We start from the raw sequence: 17,616 nt of genomic DNA on the forward strand, positions 1-17,616 counted from the left end.
ATCATAATCACTCAAAGACCCTAATTTGCATTAGGGTTCACTCTTGGTGGTGTACATTCTGTGGGTTTGGACAAATGTACAATGACATGTATCCATCATTATAATATCATACACAGTATTTTCACTGCCCTAAAAGTCCTCTGTGCTCTGCCTATTCATCCTCGCCTCCTCCTTGCCCTGGCAACCACTGATGTTTTTATGTCTCCATAGTTTTGCCTTATCCAGAATGTCTTATAGTTGGAGTCATATAGTATATAGTCATATAGCCTTTTCAAATTGGCTTCTTTCACTTAGTTATGCATTTAACTTTCCTCTATGTCTTTTCATGGATTGATAAGTCATTTCTTACAAATGTTGAATGAATGATATTCCATAGTCTGGATGTACTGCATTTTATTTATCCATTCACCTACTGAAGGACACCTTAGTTGCTTCCAAGTTTTGGCAATTATGAATAAAGCTGCTATAAACATTCATGCACAGATTTTGGTCTGGAAATAAGTTTTCAGCTCCTTTGGGTAAATACCAAGGTGCACAATTGCTGGATTATATGATAAGAGTATGTTTAGTTTTAGAGGAAACTGCCAAACTATCATCCAGAGTGGCTGCACCATTTTTCATTCCACCAGCATGAAAGAGCGTTCCTGTTGCTCCACATCATGGCCAATATTTCCTGTTCTCAGTGTTCCCGATTTTGGCCATTCTAATAGTGTGTAGTGGTATCTTGCTGTTTTAATTTGTATTTCCCTAATGAAATATTATGTGCAGCATCTTTTCACACTTATTTGTCATCTGTGTATCTTCTTTGATGAGGTGACCAAGTCCTTGGCCCATTTTTAAAATTTTTTAATTTTATATTGGAGTTAGTTGATTTACAATGTTGTGTTAGCTTCAGGTGTACGGCAGAGTTATTTAGTTATACATATACATATCTATTCTTTTTCAGATTCTTTTCCCATATAGGTCATTGCAGAGTATTGAGTAGAGTCTGCTGTGCTATGCAGTAGATCCTTGTTGGTTGTCTATTTTATATATAGTAGTGTGCACATGTGAATCCCAGTCTTCTGATTTATCCCACCCCTGCCTTTCCCCTTTGGTAACCGTAAGTTTGTTTTCAAAGTCTGTGAGTCTGTTTCTGTTTTGTAAATAAGTTCATTTGTACTATTTTTTAGATTACACATATAAATGATATCCTTTGATATCTTTCTCTAACTTATTTAGTATGATAATCTCTAGATCCATCCATGTTGCCACAAATGGCATTACTGCATTCTTTTTTATGGCTGAGTAATATTCCATTGTGTGTGTGTGTGTATATATATATATATATATATATATACACACACACACCACATCATCTTTATCCATTCCTCTGTCGATGGACACTTAGGTTGCTTCCATGTCCTGGCTCTTGTAAATAGTGCTGCAGTGAACATTGGGGTGCATGTACCTTTTTGAAGTATGATTTTCTCTGGATATATGCCCAGGAGATGGCTCGCTGAATCATATGATAGCTCTATTTTTAGTTTTTATGGAACCTCCATACTGTTCTCCATAGTGGCTGTATCAGTTTACATTCCCACCAACAGTGCAAGGGGGTTCCCTTTTCTCCACATCCTCTCCAGCATTTATTGTTTGTAGATTTTTTGATGATGGCCATTCTGACCGGTGATACCTCACTGTAGTTTTGATTCTCATTTGTCTAATAATTAGTGATGTGGAGCATCTTTCCATGTGCTTTTGGCCATCTGTATGTTGTCTTTGGAGAAATGTATATTTAGACCTACTGCCCATTTTTTTGATTGGGTTGTTTGTTTTTTTGATATTGAGCTGCATGAGCTTTGTATGTTTTGGAGATTAAACCCTTGTCGTTAGCTTCATTTGCAAATATTTTCTCCCATTCTGTGGTTGTCTTCATTTTTTGTTTATGGTTTCCTTTGCTGTGCAAAAGCTTTTAAGTTTAATCAGGTCCCATTTATTTTTGTTTTTATTTTTGTTACTCTAGGAGATGGATCCAAAAAGGTATTACTGCAATTTATGTCAAACAATGTTCTACCTATGTTTTCCTCTAAGAGATTTGTAGTATCCAGCCTTACATTTAGGTCTTGAATCAATTTGGAGTTTATTTTTGTGTTAGAGAATGTTCTAATTTCATGCTTTTACATGTAGCTCTCCACTTTTCCCAGCACCATTTATTAAAGAGACTGTCTTTTCTCCATTGTATATTCTTGCCTCCTTTGTCATAGATTAATTGACCATAGGTGTGTGGGTTTATTTCTGGGCTTTCTATCCTGTTCCATTGATCTGTATGTCTGTCTTTGTGCCAGCACCATACTGTTTTGATGACTGTAGCTTTATAGTATAGTCTGAAGTCAGTCAGCCTGATTCCTCCAGCAGTTCTGTTTTGCTTTCCCAAGATTGCTTTGGTTATTCAGGGTCTTCTGTGTTTCCATACAGATTTTAAGGTTTTTGTTCTAGATCTGCAGAAAATGCCATTAGTTATTTGATCGGGATTGCATGGAATCTGTAGATTGCCTTGGGTATAGTATAGTCATTTTGACAATATTGATTCTTCCAATCCAAGAATATGGTATCTCTTTCCATCTGAGTCATCTTCAATTTCTTTCATCAGCATCTTACAGTTTTCTGCATACAGGTCTTTTGCCTCCGTGGGTAGGTTTATTCCTAGGTATTTTATTCTTTTTTCATGCACTTGATAAATGGTATTGTTTCCTTAATTTCTCTTTCTGATCTTTCATTGTTAGTGTATAGGAATGCAACAGATTTCTCTGTATTAATTTTGTGTCCTGCAACTTTACTGAATCCATTGACAAGCTCCAGTAGTTTACTGGTAGCATCTTTAGGATTTTTTATGTATAGTATCATGTCATCTGCAAACAGCGACAGTTTTACTTCTTCCTTTTAACTTGGATTCCTGCTATTTTTTTTCTTCTCTGATTGCTATGGCTAAGACTTCCAAAACTATGTTGAATAGAAGTGGTGAGAGTGGACATCCTTGTCTTGTTCCTGATCTTAGAAGAAATGCTTTCCGCTTTTCACCACTGAGTATAATGTTAGCTGTTGGTTTGTCATATATGGCCTTTATTATGTTGAGGTAGGTTCCCTCTATGCCCACTTTCTGGAGAGTTTTTATCTTAAATGGGTGTTGAAATTTTGTCAAAATATTTTTCTTTTGAGATGATCGTATGGTTTTTTTCCTTCAATTTGTTAATGTGGTGTATCACACTGAATGATTGTGGGTGCTGAAAACTCCTTGCATCCCTGGGATAAATCCCACTTGATCATGGTGCATGATCCTTTTAATGTATTGTTGGATTCTGTTTGCCAGTATTTTGTTGAGGATTTTTGCATCTATGTTCATGAGTTTGGCCTGTAATTTTCTTTTCTTGTGGTATCTTTGTCTGGTTTTGGTATCACGGTGATGTTGACCTCATAGAATGAATTTTGGAGTGTTCCTTCGTCTGCAATTTTTTGAAATAGTTTCAGAAGGACAGGTGTTAACTCTTCTCTAAATGTTTGATAGAATTCCCCTGTGAAGCTGTCTGGTCCTGGACTTTTGTTTATTGGGAATTTTTTAATCACAGTTTCAGTTTCAGTGCTTGTGATTATTGTTCATATTTTCAATTTCTTCCTTGTTCATTTTTGGGAGATTGTACCTTTCTAAGAATTTGTCCATTTCTTCTAGGTTGTCCATTATATTGGCATATAGTTGCTTGTAGTAGTCTCTTAAGATCCTCTGTATTTCTGTGGTGTCCATTGTAACTTCTCCTTTTTCATTTCTAATTTTATTGATTTGAGCCCTCTCCCTTTTTTTCTCAATGAGTCTGTCTAAAGGTTTATCTATTTTGTTTATCTTGTCAAAGAGCCAGCTTTTAGTTTCATTGATCTTTTCTAATGTTTTCTTCATCTCTATTTCATTTATTTCTGCTCTGATCTTTTATGATTTCTTTCCTCCTGCTAACTTTGGGTTTTGTTTGTTCTTAGGTTGTTTATTTGGGATTTTTCTTGTTTCCTGAGATGAGACTGTATTGCTATAAACTTCTCTCTTTAGAACTGCTTTTGCTGCACCCCATAGGTTTTAGATCATCATGTTTTGACTGTCATTTGTCTCTAGGTATTTTTTTTATGTTCTCTTTGCTTTCTTTAGTGACTCATCGGTTGTTTAGTAGTGTATTGTTTAGCCTCCACATGTTTGGTTTTTTTAGTTTTTTTTTTTTTTTTTTTTTTGTAGTTGATTTCTAACCTCCTAGCGTTGTGGTCAGAAAATATGCTTGATAAGATTTCAGTTTTCTTAAATTTATCAAGGGTTGCTTTATGGCCCAGAATGTGATCTATCCTGGAGAATGTTCCATGTGCACTTGAAAAGAATGTGTATTCTGCCGTTTTTGGACAGAATGCTATATGAGTATCAATCAAGTCCATCTGCTCTAATGTGTCATTTAAGACCTGTGTTTCCTTTATAGATTTTCTGTCTTGATGATCTGTCCATTGATGTAAGTGGGATGTTAAAATCCCCCATTATTATTGTGTTACTGTTGATTTCTCCTTTTATGGCTGTTAGCATTTGCCTTGTATATTGAGGTGCTCCTATGCTGGGTACATAAATATTTACAATTGTTATATCTTCTTCTTGGATTGATCCCTTGATCATTATGTAGTGTCCTTCTTTGTCTCTTGTAACAGTCGTCATTTTAAAGTCTATTTGATATGATATGAGTACTGCTACTCCAGCTTTCTTTTGATTTACGTTTGCATAGAATACCTTTTTCCATCTCCTCACTTTCAGTCTGTATGTGTCCCTAGGTCTGAAGTGGGTCTTTTGTAGACAGCGTATATATGGGTCTTGTCTTTGTATCCGTTCAGCCAGTCTTTTGGTTGGAGCATTTTAATCCATTTACATTTAAGGTAGTTACTGATATGTATGTTTTTATTCCTGTTTTGTTAATTTGGGGGGGCGGTTGTTTTTGTAGATTTGGGCATTTATTGTTTGCAGATTTTTTGACGACAGCCATTCTGACTGGTGTGAAGTGAGACCTCATTGTAGTTCTGATTTGCATTTCTCTAATAATATGTGCTTTTTAGCCATCTTTATGTCTTCTTTGGAGAAATGTCTATTTAGATCTTCCACCCATTTTTTGATTGAGTTGTTTATTTTTTTGATATTGAGCTGCATGAGCTGTTTGTTGGGTGGGTTATTTTTGTAGGTCTTTTTTCTTCCCTCCCTCTTTTGTCCTCTTGTGATTTGATGACTATGTTTAGTGTTGTGTTTGGATTCCTTTTTCTTTTCTGTGTGTGTATCTATAAGTAGATTCTTGGTTTGCGGTACCATGAGGTTTTGATACAGCAGTCTATATATGTATATACAAGATTGTTTTAAGTTGCTGGTCTCTTAATTTCAAATGCATTTCCAATATCCTGCATTGTACTCTCCTCTTCTCATGATTGCTGGTTTTGATAGCATGTTTGTGAGTGGATGATTTCCTACCTTTTACTGTATGTTTGCTTTGACCAGTCAGCTTTCACATTCATAATTTTCTTGTTCTAGAGTAGTTTCTTTAGCATTTGTTGTAAAGCTGGTTTGGTGGTGCCATATTCTGTTACTTTTCTTTCTCTTGTGTTTCTTTAGCATTTGTTGTAAAGCTGGTTTGGTGGTGCCATATTCTGTTAGCTTTTGCTTGTCTGTAAAGCTTTTGATTTCTCCATCGAATCTGAACAAGAGCCTTGCTGAGTATTCTTGGTTGTAGTTTTAATTCTTCCACCACTTAAATATATCCTGCCACTCCATTCTGGCCTGCAGAGTTTCTGCTGAAATACCAGCTGATAACCTTATGGGGATTCCCTTGTATGTTATTTGTTGCTTTTCCCTTGTTGCTTTTGATATTTTCTCTTTATCTTTTTGTCAAGTTGATTAATATGTCTCTGCATATCCCTCCTTGGCTTTATCCTTTATGGGACTCTCTGCACTTCCTGGACTTAGGTGACTGTTTCCTTTCCCATGTTAAGGAAGTTTTCAGCTATTACCTCTTCAAATACTTTCTCAGGCCCTTTGTCTCTCTCTTCTCCTTCTAGTTTTAAGTTGCTGGTCTCTTAATTTCAAATGCATTTCCAATATCCTGCATTGTACTCTCCTCTTCTCATGATTGCTGGTTTTGATAGCATGTTTGTGAGTGGATGATTTCCTACCTTTTACTGTATGTTTGCTTTGACCAGTCAGCTTTCACATTCATAATTTTCTTGTTCTAGAGTAGTTTCTTTAGCATTTGTTGTAAAGCTGGTTTGGTGGTGCCATATTCTGTTAGCTTTTGCTTGTCTGTAAAGCTTTTGATTTCTCCATCGAATCTGAACAAGAGCCTTGCTGAGTATTCTTGGTTGTAGTTTTAATTCTTCCACCACTTAAATATATCCTGCCACTCCATTCTGGCCTGCAGAGTTTCTGCTGAAATACCAGCTGATAACCTTATGGGGATTCCCTTGTATGTTATTTGTTGCTTTTCCCTTGTTGCTTTTGATATTTTCTCTTTATCTTTTTGTCAAGTTGATTAATATGTCTCTGCATATCCCTCCTTGGCTTTATCCTTTATGGGACTCTCTGCACTTCCTGGACTTAGGTGACTGTTTCCTTTCCCATGTTAAGGAAGTTTTCAGCTATTACCTCTTCAAATACTTTCTCAGGCCCTTTGTCTCTCTCTTCTCCTTCTAGGACCCCTATAATTCAAATGTTGGTGCGTTTAATGTTGTCCCAGAGGTCTCTTAGGCTGTCTTCATTTCTTTTCATTCGTTTTTCTTTATTCTGTTCTACAGCAGTGATTTCCACCATTCTGTCTTCAGCTCACTTATCCATCCTTCTGCATCATTTATTCTGCTATTGATTCTTTCTGGTGTATTTGTCATTTCAGTTATTGTATTGTTCAACTCTGTTTGTTTTTTAAATCTTCTAGCTCTTTGTTAAACATTTCTTGTATCTTCTTGGTCTGTGCCTCCATTCTTTTTCCAAGATCTTGGATCATCTTTACTATCATTACTGTGAATTCATTTTCAGGTAGATTGTCTATCACTTCATGTAATTATTCTTTTGGGGTTTTATACTGTTCCTTCACCTGGAACATATTCCTCTGCCATCTCATTTTGTCTCACTTTCTGTGTTTGAGGTCCCACAGACTGCAGGATTGTAGTTCCTCTTGGTTCTGGTGTCTGCCCCCAGGTGAGTGAGGCTGGTCATGGGGCTTGTGCAGGCTTCCTGGTGGGAGGGACTGGTGCCTGCCCACCGGTGGGTGAAGCTGGGTCTTGTCCCTCTGGTGGGCAGGGCCGTGTCAAGGAGTGTGTTTAGAGGTGGCTGTGGCTCAGGATGACTTTAGGCAGCCTGTCTGCTGATGGGTGGGGCTGTGTTCCCGCCCTGCGGGTTGTCTGGCCTAAGGCGTGCCAGCACTGGAACCTAAGGGCTGTTGGGTGGGGCCAGGTCTTGGTGTCAAAATGGTGGCCCCCAGGACAGCTCATGCCAATGAGTACCCCCCAGTACCTCTGCCACCAGTGTCCTTTTACCCACAGTGAGCCACAGCCACCCCTCACCTCCCTAGCAGACCCCTCCAAGACCAGCAGGTAGGTCTCACCCAGGGTCCTATGAAGTCACTGCTCTTTCCCATGTCCCAGCTCACACAAGACCTTATTTGTGCCCTCCAAGAGTGGTGCTTCTGTTTCCCCCAGTCCTGTGGAGTTCCTGCAGTCAAGCCCCACTGGCCTTAAAAGCCAACTGCTCTGGGGGCTTCTCCTACCAATGCAAGACCTCCAGACTGGGGAGCCTGACGTGGGGCTCAGAACTCTCACTCCTGTGAGAGAACCTCTGTGATATAATTATTTTCTAGTTTGTGGGTCAAACTAGAAAATAATTAGTATGGGATTTGATTGTATTGCGAATGTGCCCCTTCTACCATCTCGTTGTGGCTTTGTCTTTGGAAGTAGAATTATCTTTTTTGGTAGGTTCCAGCCCTTTTCTATTGATGGTTGTTCAGCAGTTAGTTGTGATTTTGCTGTCTTCGTGAGAGGAGGTGAGCTCAGGTTCTTCTACTCCACCATCTTGTCCTCCAGGTTTACTTTAATCTCAGGTATGTATTCTTGAACTCAGTAGTTCCAGTGGTGATTTCCTGATTCTCCGTCATGAAGTTGGAGGAGGAAGGAGGCTATGATTTGGCCCATTTTTTTAATTAAGTTATTTGATTTCTTAGCATTGAGTTTTAATAATTCTCTGTATATTTTGGATACCAGTCCTTTTTCAGATGTGTCATTTGCAAATAGTTTTCCCAGTCCATGGCTTATCTTCTAGTTCTCTTGTTATTGTCTACCATGGAACAGAACTTTTTTATTTAATGAAATCCAGCTTATCAAGTATCTCTTTCATGGCTCATGCCTTTGGTATCTAAACTGGCATTACCATACCCAAGGTCACATAGGTTTTCCTCTGTTGTCATCTGTGATCCATTTTGAGTTTTGTAAAGGGTATAAGGTCTGTGTTGACAGGTTTTTTTTTTTTTTTTTTTTTGTATGTGGATGTCCAGTTGCCTTTGCTCTTTGGGCTGTCTATTCTGTTCCACTGATCCATTTGTCTGTTCTCTCGCCAACACCGCACTTTCTTGATTATTATACCTATATAGTAAGCCTTGAAGTCAGATAGCGTTGGTCTCCCAACGTTATTCTTCACCTTCAATGTTATGTTGCCTCTTCTGGGTCTCTTGCCTCTCCGTATAAATTTAGAATGTCTGTCATTATCCATAAAATAACTTGATTGGGATTACACTGACTTTGTATATCTAGCTGGGGAGAACTGACATCTTGACAATATTGAGTCAATATTGAGTATCCATGAACATGGAATCTCTCTCCATTTAGTTCTTTGATTTTGTTCATCAGACTTTTGTAGTTTTCCTCAAATAAATCTTATACATAATTTGTTAGATTTATGCCTAAGTATTTTTGGTGCTAGTGTAAATGGTGTTGTATCAATCAACTTTTAAATTTTTGAAGGAAATCGAGAAGGATGGTACAGAAAACAAAACAGATTCCATTGTGAAGAGTCAACTGTACCTTCCTTAAATCAGGAATCAGCTATGCAAAAGAGCAGAAAGAGAAGTTTCACTCCAGAATAGATAGGATTTCTGTAACTAATTTGGTGACAAAGGAAAAAGGAGTAGGGTACTCTAGGAATTGTTTCCTGCAGTGTGGCAAAAGGACACGTTTCTGAAAACTGTAAGTAATTACCCCTGAGGACACTGCACTTCAGCTTAATGATATGCATTCTGTTGATCTGTTTGCATATTTGCAGAGTCCTTAGTTATTGGCATTATAATCCTGTAGGGCCTTAGTTTTCTACTTTTGTTTCTTGGTTGTTTTTTTTTCCTCATAAAGAAAATGTGTTGGGCTTCCCTGGTGGCGCAGTGGTTGAGAGTCCGCCTGCCGATGCAGGGGACACGGGTTCGTGCCCCGGTCTGGGAGGATCCCAGTGAGAGGCCCGCGTACCACAAAAAAAAAAAAAAAAAAAGAAAAGAAAATGTGTTAACATTTCACCTGAAGCAGTAGCTTACAATAAATATGAAAGGGAAATAGAACATGCAGTGTGCTGGGGAAACAATGCAGATGTGTATAACTATGTAAAATTCTTATGTAACAAAGAGGAATCAGAAAGTATCAGTGAAAGAAAATAATGAAAACTAAAGAAACGTTCCATTGCATAGATCAAATAAGATTAAACTTTGTAAAGTCCATTGGTACAAATCAATGCAGTAAAATCCCATAAAAATTGAGGGCTTAACTGTTCTGAATTAGTAAAATTTTTTGTTTTCTTTGTCTAATTATTATTCAATATGTTTTTAATTCAGGAATTCATTACTTTTAGGTATATAATATAATTTAACTGCTAATACAGTATTTCACAGATTTTCTGTCACACCAGCAACATCTCTTTAAATAGAAAAAGTGATTATCTTCAGAAGCACTTAGGTTTTTAGTGTTTTAATAGATTAAACATACCGTCCTGCACGTCATAAGTTATAAACAGGGAAACTTTACTCCAACAAATGGATTTATCACAAATTCTGGTTCAGTGGGGAACAAATGAAGGAAATTTTTCACAGGTTTTATATCAGTCTGCCAACTAAAGGAAGTTTAAGATACAGAAATTTAAAATGTTTTTTAAATAAGTATATTCATGGTCACAGATACATAAAGAAATTACGGTTCAAAAAATGGTCAGATATAGGTTGGATTTTTTAGTAGTATTGAATTGCTACCATAAGTTTATTATAGGAATTCTAAAAAGAAACATTTTTTTCCTTACATGACAAGTCTTCATTGCTAAAAAGTGAGTTTTTAAAAAATAATAGTCCAGTATTTTTTAAAACAGAAACAAAAGTTCTAACTTTTAAACCTGTTCATTCTATAACTTATGATGTCAAATATTAGATTTTTTTCATTGTTTTATGCAATTGGCCTAAAAGAATAAATTCATATACGTGTGAGAACATTCAATAGATACTGATTTATGAGTATGAACATTCAATAGATACTGATTTATGAAAAGAACTTGCTATTTGAATATGAGAAACTTGTCATTTTATGGAATTATTAGTATTCTGTTTACTGATTGGAAGGATTAATCATGAAGGTAAAGAAGAAAATAGAATGTAATGCAAGCAGACCACTTATGACCCAGGAGTACAAGGAGCTTGAATCGTGGAATCACACTGTGACTGTCGTACTGATGACCAAACACCTGTAACGGTGGACTCTGATGTTAGCTGCTGAGACCAGTAGGATAGACAGACAGTCTGGCAAGGAGAGTGTCCCAAATGTTGATTTCCCACTTGTCTGTACAAATAGGAAATTGATACTAGACAAAATATAACTTGATTTCCCCCCCCCCAAAATGTCCTCGTGTCTAGTCCCCAAAGAAGGGGGTCAAGCCAGAGTCATCACTAAGAGAAAAAAACTCTGGTTCCAGGTGCCTTGTGAGCTGATAAAAAAAAAAAAGCATAAACCATGGGGGTCTTGGTTGTTTGATTTTATTTGTATATTTGATACATATTTCGGTGTTATTTAGCTGTATAGTGTCAGGTGCTGAGCTTATTATTTGCAGGCCTGCCCTTAAGCAAGACATTTAATTTACATAGACTTGAATTTCAATAATGGGGACACATGTTTATGAAGCATTTCAAGACTATTATGAAATTTTCTTCGGTGGTCTTTTTCTGTAAGAAATTCAAAATGAAGGTAAGATGATACTTACAGTAAGATGTCACTTAGGAACTTATTTCTTTAAAGAAATTACATCAAATATGGAAATCTACTCTTAGTTAAATATTAATTGGCCAAAGTAGTATTACATTTTTAGGATTGGCAGGCTTAGATGGTTCCATATATAAAAAATATCTAGTTCACTCCGCAAACTACAATGCATCCATAATGCCCTTATTTTCTGAAAGCTATCGTTAATAGTCATCCAGATAAAACTATACAGAAAATGTGTCGGTGTGTTTCAGGAGGAAAAAGAACGTGAAGAGCCGTGCAGGGGGTGTCTCAGTGGGCCCGGCCTGCTCTGGCCCCCACTGCTCCTCACAGTACGCACTCTTTTGGTCTGAACTCGGGCACAGGGCCACACCTACCTGCAAGGGAGTCTTAGAAACATAGTCCGTGTGCTGCTTACTCTCCGAGGACTATAACTAGAGTGTCATTTTTCTCTAATTAACCGTGCAAATGAAGAGAAGCAATATGTTTTAGTGAAAACGTCACACAGCACGCGTTTGACTTCTGACTTCATCCTTTACTGGCTGTGTGATTTGGAAGTTATTTAGCCTTTTCTGGGCCTCACGTTCTCTCTTTATAAAATAGAGGGGGAGATCAGTGTGTTGTTTTGAGGCATAATGTCTGGTACGTAGCAGAGGGTCTTGATGGAAGCTTTGGTAATTTTTTTTTTATAACATCTTTATTGGAGTATAATTGCTTTACAATGGTGTGTTAGTTTCTGCTGTATATTATGGGGTATAATTGCTTTACAATGGTAGGTTAGTTTCTGCTTTATAACAAAGTGAATCAGCTATACATATACACACATCCCCATATCTCCTCTCTCTTGCGTCTCCCTCCCACCCTCCCTATCCCACCCCTCTAGGTGGTCACAAAGCACCAAGCTGATCTCCTTGTGCTATGCGGCTGCTTCCCACTAGCTATCTATTTTACATTTGGTAGTGTATATATATGTCAATGCTACTCTCTCACGTTGTCCCAGCCAGCTTACCCTTCCCCCTCCGTGTGTCCTCAAGTCCCTTCTCTATGTCTGAGTCTTTATTCCTGTCCTGCCCCTAGGATCTTCAGAACCTTATATGTGTTAGCATAGTGTATTTGTTTTTCTCTTTCTGACTTCACTCTGTTTGACAGACTCTAGGTCCATCCACCTCACTACAAATAATTTCATTTCTTTTTGTGGCTGAGTAATAATATTCCATTGTATATATGTGCCACATCTTCTTTATCCATTCATCTGTCGATGGACACTTAGGTTGCTTCCGTGTCCTGGTTATTGTACATAGTGCTGCAATGAACATTGTAGGTAGTACATGACTCTTTTTGAATTATGGTTTTCTCAGGATATATGCCCAGTAGTGGGATTGCTGGGTCATACGGTAGTTCTATTTGACTCTTTTTGAATTATGGTTTTCTCAGGATATATGCCCAGTAGTGGGATTGCTGGGTCATACGGTAGTTCTATTCATCCTCTCCAAAGGAACCTCCATAATGTTCTCCATAGTGGCTTTATCAATTCACATTCCCACCAACAGTACAAGAGGGTCCCCTTTTCTCCACACCCTCTCCAGCATTTATTATTGGTAGATTTTTTGATGATGGCTGTTCTGACTGGTGTGAGGTGATAACCTCATTGTAGTTTTCATTTGCATTTCTCTAATAATTAGTGATGTTGAGCATCCTTTCATGTGTTTGTTGGCAATCTGTATATCTTCTTTGGAGAAATGTCTATTTAGGTCTTCTGCCCATTTTTGGATTGGGTTGTTTGTTTTTTATGAAACTGAGCTGCATGAGCTGCTTGTAAATTTTGGAGATTAATGTTTTGTCAGTTGCTTCGTTTACAAATATTTTCTCCCATTCTGAGGGTTGTCTTTTCGTTTTATGTTTTCCTTTGCTGTGCAAGTTTTAAGTTTCATTGGGTCCCATTTGTTTATTTTTGTTTTAATTTCCACTTCTCCAGGAGGTGTGTCAAAAAGGATCTTGCTGTGATTTATGTCATATGGTGTTCTGCCTATGTTTTCCTCTGAGAGTTTTATAGTGTCTGGCCTTACATTCTTTAATCCATTTTGAGGTTTTTTTTGTGTATGGTGTTAGGAAGTGTTCTAATTTCATTCTTTCACATGTGGCTGTCCAGTTTCCCCAGCACCACTTATTGAACAGGCTGTCTTTTCTCCATTCTTGCCTCCTTTTATGAAAAATAAGGGGACCATATGTGCATGGGTTTATCTCTGCTCTTTCTTTCCATTGATCTATATTTCTGTTTTTGTGCCAGTACCATACTGTCTTGATTGATTACTGTAGCTTTGCAGTATAAGTCTGAAGTCCAGGAGCCTGATTCCTCCAGCTCCATTTTCTTTCTCAAGATTGCTTTGGATACTCGGGGTCTTTTGTGTTTCCATAGAAGTTCTGTGAAAAATGCCACTGGTATTTTGATAGGGATTGCATTGAATCTGTAGACTGCTTTGGGTAGTAGAGTCATTTTCACTGTGTTGATGCTTCCAATCCAGGAACATGGTATATCTCTCCATCTGTTTGTATCATCTTTAATTTCTTTCATCAGTGTCTTAACAGTTTTCTGCATACAGGTTTTTTGTCTCCTTAGGTAAGTTTATTCCTAGGTATTTTATTCTTTTTGTTGCAATGGTAAATGGGAGTGTTTCCTTAACTTCTCTTTCAGATTTTTCATCATTAGTGTGTGTTAAGGAATGCAAGAGACTTCTGTGCATTAATTTTGTATCCTGCTACTTTACCAAATTCATTGATTAGATCTAGTAGTTTTCTGGCAGCATCTTTAGGATTCTCTAGTATTATGTCATCTTGACAGTTTTACTTCTTCTTTTCCTATTTGGATTCCTTTTATTTCTTTTTCTTCTCTGATTGCTGTGGCTAAAACTTCCAAAACTATACTGAACAATAGTGGTGAGAGTGGACAACCTTGTCTTGTTCCTGATCTTAGAGGAAATGGTTTCAGTTTTTCACCATTGAGAACAATGCTGGCTTTGGGTTTGTCATATATGGCCTTCATTATGTTGAGGTAAGTTCCCTCTATGCCTACTTTCTGGAGGGTTTTTATCATAAATGGGTGTTGAAGTTTGTCAGAAGCTTTTTCTGCATCTATTGAGATCATATGGTTTTTCTCCTTCAGTTTGTTAATAGGGTGTATCACATTGACTGATTTGCATATATTGAAGAATCCTTGCATTCCTGGGAAAAACACCAACTGATCATGGTGTATGATCCTTTTAAAGTGCTCTTGGATTCTGTTTGCTAGTATTTTGTTGAGGATTTTTGCACCTGTGTTCATCAGTGGTGTTTGCCTGTAGTTTCTTTGTTTGTGACATCTTTGTCTGGTTTTGGTATCAGGGTGAGGGTGGCCTCGTAGAATGAGTTTTGGGAATGTTCCTCCCTCGGAAGAGTTTAACAAGGATAGGTGTTAGCTTTTCTCTAAATGTTTGATAGAATTTGCCTGTGAAGCCATCTGGTCCTGGGCTTTTGTTTGTTGCAAGATTTTTAGTCACAGTCTCAATTTCAGTGCTTGTGATTGGTCTGTTCATATCTTCTATTTCTTCCTGGCTCAGTCTGGGAAGGTTGTGCTTTTCTAAGAATTTGTCCATTTCTTCCAGGTTGTCCATTTTATAGTTGCTTGTAGTAATCTCTCATGATCCTTTGTATTTCAGCAGTGTCACTTGTCTCCTTTTTCATTTCTAATTCTATTGATTTGAGTCTTCTCCCTTTTTTTTTTGATGAGTCTGGCTAATGGTATATCAATTTTGTTTTTCTTCTCAAAGAACCAGCTTTTAATTTTATTGATCTTTGCTACTGTTTCCTTCATCCCTTTTTTATTTATATCTGATCTGATGTTTATGAGTTCTTCCCTTTGTTCTTCTTTCTCTAATTGCTTTAGGTGTAAGGTTAGGTTTATTTGAGATGTTTCTTGTTTCTTGATGTAGGATTGTATTGCTATAAACTTCCCTCTTAGAACTGCTTTTGCTGCATCCCATAGGTTTTGAGTCGTTGTGTTTTCACTGTTTTTTGACTTCCTCTTTGATTTCTTCAGTATCTCTTGGTTATTTAGTAGTGTATTGTTTAGCCTCCATGTTTTTTTTCCTGTAATTGATATCTAGTCTCATAGCATTGTGGACATAAAAGAGACTTGATATAATTTCAGTTTTCTTAAACTTACCAAGGCTTGATTTGTGACCCAAGATATGATCTATCCTGGAGAATGTTCCATGAGCACTTGAGAAAAATGTGTATTCTGTTGTTTTTGGATGGAATGTCCTATAATATCAATTAAGTCCATCTTGTTTAATGTATCATTTAAAGCTTGTGTTTCCTTATTTATTTTCATTTTGGTTGATATGTCCATTGGTGAAAGTGGAGTGTTAAAGTCCCCTATACAATTCTGTTACTGTCAATTTCCCCTTTATGGTTGTTAGCATTTGCCTTATGTATTGAGGTGCTCCTATGTTGGGTGCATAAATATTTATGATTGCTATATCTTCTTGGATTGATCCCTTGATCATTATGTCCTTCTTTGTCTCTTGTGTCTATTTGATAGGGGAATGCTACTCCAGCTACTCCAGCTTTCTTTTGATTTCCATTTGCATGGAATATCTTTTTCCATCCCCTCACTTTCGTATGTGTCCCTAGGTCTGAAGTGGGTCTCTTGTACACAGCATGTATACGGGTCTTGTTTTTGTATCCATTCAGCCAGTCTGTGTCTTTTGGTTGGAGCATTTAATCCATTTACATTTAAGCTAGTTATAGATATGTATGTTCCTATTACCATTTTTGTAATTGTTTTGGGTTTGTTATTGTGGGTCTTAGGTCTTTTCCTTCTCTTGTGTTTCCTGCCTAGAGAAGTTCCTGTAGCATTTGTTGTAAAGCTAGTTTGGTGGTGAATTCTCTTAGCTTTTGCTTGTCTGTAGAGGTTTTCATTTCTCCATTGAATCTGAATGAGATCATTGCTGGGTGGAGTATTCTTGGTTGTAGGTTTTTCCCTTTCATCACTTTAAATATGTCCTGCCACACTCCCTTCTGGCTTGCCGAGTTTCTGCTGAAAGATCAGTTGTTAACCTAATGGGGATTCCCTGGTATGTTGTTTTTCCCTTGCTGCTTTTAATATATTTTCTTTGTATTTAATTTTTGCTAGTTTAATTAATGTGTGTCTTGGCGTGTGTCTCCTTGGATTTATCCTGTATGGGACTCTGCACTTCCTGGACTTGAGGGAAGTTTTCAAGTATAATCAAGTATTTTCTTGGACATCCCTTTCTTTTTCTCTTCTTCTTCTGGGACCCCTATAATTCGAATGTTGGTATGTTTAATGTTGTCCCAGAGGTCTCTGAGACTGTCCTCAATTCTTTTCTTTTCATTCTTTTTTTTCTTTATTCTGCTCTGTGGTAGTTATTTCCACTATTTCCACTATTTTATCTTCCAGGTCAGTTATCTGTTCTTCTGCCTCAGTTATTCTGCTATTGATTCCTTTTAGAGAGTTTCTTCTAGGTCCCTGTTAAACGTTTCTTGTATTTCCTCCATTTTATTTCCATTATTTCCAAGATTTTGGATCATCTTTACTATCATTACTCTGAATTCTTTTTCAGGTAGACTGCCTATTTCCTCTTCACTTGTTTGGTCTGGTGGGTTTTTACCTTACTCCTTCATCTGCTGTGTGTTTCTCTGTCTTCTCATTTTGCTTAACTTGCTGCTTTGGGGGTCTCCTTTTCACAGGCTGCAGGTTCATACTTCCCGGTCTGCCCCCAGTGGGTAAGGCTGATTCAGTGGGGTTGTGTAGGCTTCCTGGTGGAGGGGACTGGTGCCTGTGTTCTGGTGGATGAGGCTGGATCTTGTCTTTCTGGTGGGCAAGACCGCGTCCAGTGGTGTGTTTTGGGGCGTCTGTCACCGTTTCTGCTGAAAGATCAGTTGTTAACCTAATGGGGATTCCCTGGTATGTTGTTTTTCCCTTGCTGCTTTTAATATATTTTCTTTGTATTTAATTTTTGCTAGTTTAATTAATGTGTGTCTTGGCGTGTGTCTCCTTGGATTTATCCTGTATGGGACTCTGCACTTCCTGGACTTGAGGGAAGTTTTCAAGTATAATCAAGTATTTTCTTGGACATCCCTTTCTTTTTCTCTTCTTCTTCTGGGACCCCTATAATTCGAATGTTGGTATGTTTAATGTTGTCCCAGAGGTCTCTGAGACTGTCCTCAATTCTTTTCTTTTCATTCTTTTTTTTCTTTATTCTGCTCTGTGGTAGTTATTTCCACTATTTTATCTTCCAGGTCAGTTATCTGTTCTTCTGCCTCAGT

At 37.5% G+C, this 17,616-nt stretch overlaps 1 protein-coding gene across 7 annotated transcripts in view; it reads left to right on the forward strand.

Annotated features, from left to right (window-relative positions):
* ZEB1 (zinc finger E-box binding homeobox 1) overlaps positions 1–17,616 on the forward strand; it is a 199,596-nt gene that overhangs the window by 157,792 nt on the left and 24,188 nt on the right. The window lies entirely within an intron of this gene.

Source organism: Physeter macrocephalus, chromosome 11 (assembly GCF_002837175.3).
Source record: "Physeter macrocephalus isolate SW-GA chromosome 11, ASM283717v5, whole genome shotgun sequence".
Classification (NCBI taxonomy): Eukaryota; Metazoa; Chordata; class Mammalia; order Artiodactyla; family Physeteridae; genus Physeter; species Physeter macrocephalus.